Here is a 5,664-nt window from a genome sequence, read left to right as displayed (position 1 = left end):
CTGTCATTTGATGTGGATAGGAAGCTTCCTGCACCACCGCTGATTCTCCTTTGTTGATGCAAAATTCTGGGGTCCAGGAGCTTCCCCAGGGTTCATGTTTCCTTTTGGAAATGAGGGACAGCAGAGACTGTGGTGTCTTTATGCTGTATGGTTTATTTACACAGGTATACAACCTGAGACTACCATGGAGGGGCTTCCAGCATTAAACCCCAAGGGGGTTCTTCTCCTTCCTGGGTGGCCACCGAGGGCTCAAACTGTCAGCCCCCATTGTGCTCTGTCCATCCTTATTCTCCAGTTTGTCGCTGATTACCAACAGAAACATCAGGGGAAACTGTAATCCTAAAACTTCTACTACTGCTGGCCTTTGTTTCTGCTAACTAACACAGAGCTCAGGCTTCACCCATCTGGCAGCCGGGAATGATTTTTATTTTTTGTCTTGCTGATGAGCCTTGTTCTGTGTTAATGACCTGCCACTCTGGTGTTTCCCTGAGCAGGGAAAAATGGGCTTGGCCTGTATTTTAAAGGGTAAAGGGACCCCTGACCATTAGGTCCAGTCGTGGACGACTCTGGGGTTGCGGCTCTCATCTCGCTTTATTGGCCAAGGGAGCCGGTGTACAGCTTACGGGTCATGTGGTCAGCATGACTAAGCCACTTCTGGAGAACCAGAGCAGCACACAGAAATGCTGTTTACCTTCCTGCCGGAGTGGTACCTATTTATCTACTTGCACTTTGACGAGCTTTCGAACTGCTAGGTTGGCAGGAGCAGGGACCGAGCAACGGGAGCTCACCCCGTCATGGGGATTTAAACTGCTGACCTTCTGATCAGCAAATCCTAGGCTCTGTGGTATAACTCACAGCGCCACCCATGTCCCGGCCTGTATTTTAGCACTTTGCTAAATCCAGCGTCTGTCAGCCCATCTCAATACTCCAAGCAGTGATGAAATTCTAACATTTACTAAATCCAGGAATTATGGATGTCTTGTACCCACAATCTCTGGCACCCAAACTCATAACAGTATGTTCTCCTCTAATCTAAACCACTGTCTTCCAGCACTTTATCGTCTTTATTGTACTGGGGATACTCGGAAAAGGAAGAGGGTGTGAGAAAATCTGGATTGAGGGAAGGGAAAATGTTGGGAAGCCAGTGAATGGCCAACAGAGTATTAATGGAGCTGCAAGAAGCTTACTATTGGCGTTAAACAACGGTATGGACAAGCCCAGAGAGAGAGAGAAAGAGAGAGAGAGAGGTTGAGCTTTAGAGTCTGGAAGCTAGCAACATTTTTCAAAAAATATTTTTTATTGATTTCCCAATAAAAAAAAATCCAATCAACATATCCAATCACAATCCAATAAAAAAAGACCAAATTATAATCCAAATTGTAATTGTTGATTTTTGGGGGCTCCCCATAGTCTTCCACATCCTGATTTTAACGCTTTAAAATTCTCCATCCCTGGCTCTACGATTCTCAATCATGTCAGAAATCAAATATCCTTTCGTCCGTCGAATACAGCTTTATTTTTGTATGTATATTTTTCCAACTGTCTATCTGCCAGCTCAGCTTCCCCCGACTCCATTCCAATCCGGGTTGTTGTCCAAATCTGTTGTCTGAAGTTTAATGACGCAGCAACTCCCAAGTAGTTAATCCTTCCCATCCGGGGCTAGAAGCTAGCAACATTTTGAGGACCAGCTATAGCTAAGTCTCCCGAGAAATCTGATGGACGCACAATTTGCATAGCGTTGAGTTGGAAAGGAAAATCCACATGGATTTTACAAGAAGGATCCGTGACAAATGGCAAATGACTTCAAATGGCTTTCCTTCAAAACCAGAATCATGGATTTGTTCCTTTGAGTAACGCTTTCCATGTGGCTTATCCTACACAGGAATAATTCCTGCAACATTCTTGCGAAGGGGAAATTTAATTGGATGACTGGCATCACTTTGTAAAGATTGCCATACCCAGAGATCGAGAGGAACTTGGGCTACCTTTTTAGAATCACAGAATTGTAGAGACGGAAGGGACCCTAAGGCTCAGGAATCTCAACTAAAGCATCCGTGACAGATGGCCATCCGACCTCAGCTTAAAAACCTCCAAGGAAGGGGAGTCCATAATCTCCCAAGGGAGACGGTTCCATTGTTGAACTGAAACTGCAGTCCTATACAGTGATACCTCGGGTTAAGAACTTAATTCGTTCCCGAGGTCCATTCTTAACCTGAAACTGTTCTTAACCTGAAGCACCACTTTAACTAATGGGGCCTCCTGCTGCTGCCGCGCCGCTGGAGCACGATTTCTGTTCTCATCCTGAAGCAAAGTTCTTAACCCAAGGTAATATTTCTGGGTTAGCGGAGTCTGTAACCTGAAGCGTATGTAACCTGAAGCGTTTGCAACCTGAGGTACCACTGTACATGTTCAGGGTATAGGATTGCAGCCTTGGGGCTTCTTTCTTCTTCTCTGTTTGCACAACGCATAATCTCAGGCCATTCTCTAAAATACAAACTCCTAACTTTTGTTCTCTATAGGAAAAGAACTTTAATGTCGGGTTGGGAGGAGTGAAAGAGAGAAGGAAGAGCTTGATTTTGGATTGAAACTCCAGTCGCCTTGTCAACCCCCCCCCCCTTTCTTCCTTCCCCAAGAAATATCAGAATGTAATTTCTCACACGTTTCCAGACCAGAGATGAAGGTTTTCTTGAAGGTGAGCGGAAAATTGGATCCTAATGTTGTATCAATCAAGCATCTTCAAGGATCGTTACAGCATTTGTTATTTTCCTTAAGTTGTTTTCTGCAGCCTAAATCCATTACAAATGTCCCCAAACATGGAAATGGAATGACACATTGTAGCACAAATGCAGAGTAATAGCCACCCCAGTGTAATAATGAGATAGCACTTAAAATTTGCAAAGGGCTTTGGCATATATAACCACTATGCAGTCTTCTTTACTGTGCTTGCTTCAGCAACTGCCTTGTGTTTGCAGGGGAGGTCATAATTATTCCCATTTCACAGATGGGGAACTGAGGGTGAAAAGGAGAGGGTGGCATGAAGACAACCTATAAAAGGAAATGTAATTTTCTCGGGAAGCTATTATCCCAGATAATTTAATTAAAGCTGCAATCCTATATTCTGGGAGTAAGACCATTTAACTCAGTGGGACTTACTCCTGAGTAGACATATATAGGATTGCACTGTAATTTAGTTTTAAAAATGTACAGTCTGCTTCTTTGCCAGTATGCAGGGTTCTTAAAGTGGCACACATAAAGTTAAGATACATAATAAAACCTATATAAAAGCAACTTAAAACCAATCTACCATCAGAATTTTCCAGCTCACAAACTCACTGCAACAAAAGGGTGCAACGCTTTGTCCTCCCAAGGTCCTGATTAAGCGGAATAGTTTTACTCAGCCTCAAGAAAACGAAAAGCCTTGTTAGTGCATAAATTCAAAAGGGTGTTATCTATCTGGGGCAGGTCGAGGATGTACAGATAAGTTGTGCTTCCAGGTGGCTGGAGGAGCATATTTTTTAAAATGGCTGTGTGGCGAACATGTGCAAGCTGCTTCTTTCGACATCTGCAACATATCAATCTTCCTAATGTACGTCAAAGATGGCATTTAGAGTCCAAGAAGGTAAAAATCCCAAGATAATTGCTCCTGGGCCTCAAGAGTAAATTAGTTCTGGGGTTTGTGACGATCACACACAGGGCCCCTGGACGTTTGACGGTCTATTGACCCTGTGCCACCACCCCGTATCTCACGGGGACACACGGAGTCCAGTCAGTTGTTAACATAAACAAATAATCAAGTTTATTTTTAAATGCAGGAACAAGCTTATGGTTTCAGTTAATTTTTCTCTTGTCAGTTTCTTTCTTAGCTCCTAACAACTCCAAACTGATTATTCCAACTGTCTATCTGACTCCACCTAACAATTCCTCTCACTCTCTCACAATACAACTCTACCAACCCACACCTAAACCTCCCTCTTCCTTCTTCAACTCCCAAACCTCACTCCAACTCAACTGACTTTCAAAACCTCCCACTCTAACTTTTATCCCCCCCTTGCATTCTCACTGGCCAATCACATCACACCCATTTTAACCCTTTCCTTATGACCCATCCTAGGAGGCAAACGCCACAGGGTTGTACTACTGTCTCCCCTGACCCAGAGTGATCTTAAGAGAACAAAATCAAAGGAGGAAGTCCTGTAGTAATGGGTGACTTTGAGTATCCTGAACTCTACAGCACTTGGTGGTGGAACCAGCCAGAATTGGGCTTCATCTTCAATGGCCCCCATGGTGAATGGTGTTGAACTGACTGGCAGCAGTGGTCATAAAGCCCACCTTATTTTATTTTTGTTCTAAGTGCTTTTAATAGAACCATACAATTGTAGAGTTGCAAGGGGCAATAAGGATCATCTAGTCCAACCCCCTGCGATGAAGGAATCTTTTGCCCAAGGGCTCGAACCCACAGCTCGAACCCACAGCCCTGAGATTAAGAGTTTCATGCTCTACTGACTGAGCTATACTGTACAGCCATACCTTGGAAGCCGAACGGAATCCGTTCCGGAAGTCTGTTCGACTTCCAAAATGTTCAGAAACCAAAGCGCAGCTTCTGATTGGCTACAGGAAGCTCCTGCAGCCAATCGGAAGCCGCGGAAGCCCCGTCGACGTTCGGCTTCCAAAAATAGTTCGCAAACCGGAACTACTTCCGGGTTTGCGGTGTTCGGGAGCCAAAACATTCAGGAACTAAGCTGTTCAAAAACCAAGGTACGGCTGTATTACATTTTTAATGCTTCGACCCACCCTGGGACCTTACAGTGAATGGCAGGAAATAATAAATTAATGAAATTCAATCATTTTACAAACCGTCTGCAGTCTGGTCGATTCCTCCCTTCCCCTCTGCTCACATATTCCTCTCTCGTTCTCTTTCACACTCACACTTTCTCTCCTCACTCACACAGGCATTACTTGAGAACTTTGAGAAGCCCTTGGGGGTAACTCCTTGGCCCCACAGTGTGTGTGTGTGTGTGTGTGTGTGTGTGTGTGTGTCATGGCCCACAGTCTGGGAACCACTGTGATGGGGGAAATGCTTTGAAGAGGCCGAAACACCGCACAGATGCTGCTGTTATTGATTTCATGTATTTTTACAAAAAGAAAAAGTCCTGAGCAGCAATATGAATCGAGAGTGGAAGCAACATGAGAGAGGGTGTTCTCGATACAGGCACCTGGCTTGCCTAACTCTCCCCCCATCAGCCCCCAATACAGTTGGCCCCACGTCTTATAAGCTTACGGCACCAGTTGAAACCAGCTTATTCACCCAGACTTTGGACTGACACTGTGTAGCTGCTGTCCTCTATAAACAGCTGTTTGACTGTGTATGTGCTGTTTTCTTTACTTTTTTGTTGTTTACTGGTTGATTTTATAGTGTTTAATTGGTATTGAACTCTGCTTTGGGCTTATTTTATTAAAAAAGGACTATTACCCTGCAGTTCCAAAGGCACTATATACAAAATCTCCTTCCTTGGAGGGTTTTAAGCAGAGGTTGGGTGGCCATCTGTCATGGATGCTTCAATTGAGATTTCTGCATTGCAGGGGGTTGGAATGGATGACTTTCGGTGTCTCTTCCAACTCTACAATTCTACGATTCTGTAAGTCAAACCGTTGATCCATCTAGGT

Source organism: Podarcis liolepis (assembly GCF_965112155.1).
Source record: "Podarcis liolepis genome assembly, chromosome: 12".
Taxonomy (NCBI): domain Eukaryota; kingdom Metazoa; phylum Chordata; class Lepidosauria; order Squamata; family Lacertidae; genus Podarcis; species Podarcis liolepis.
This window is presented reverse-complemented; position numbering follows the sequence as displayed.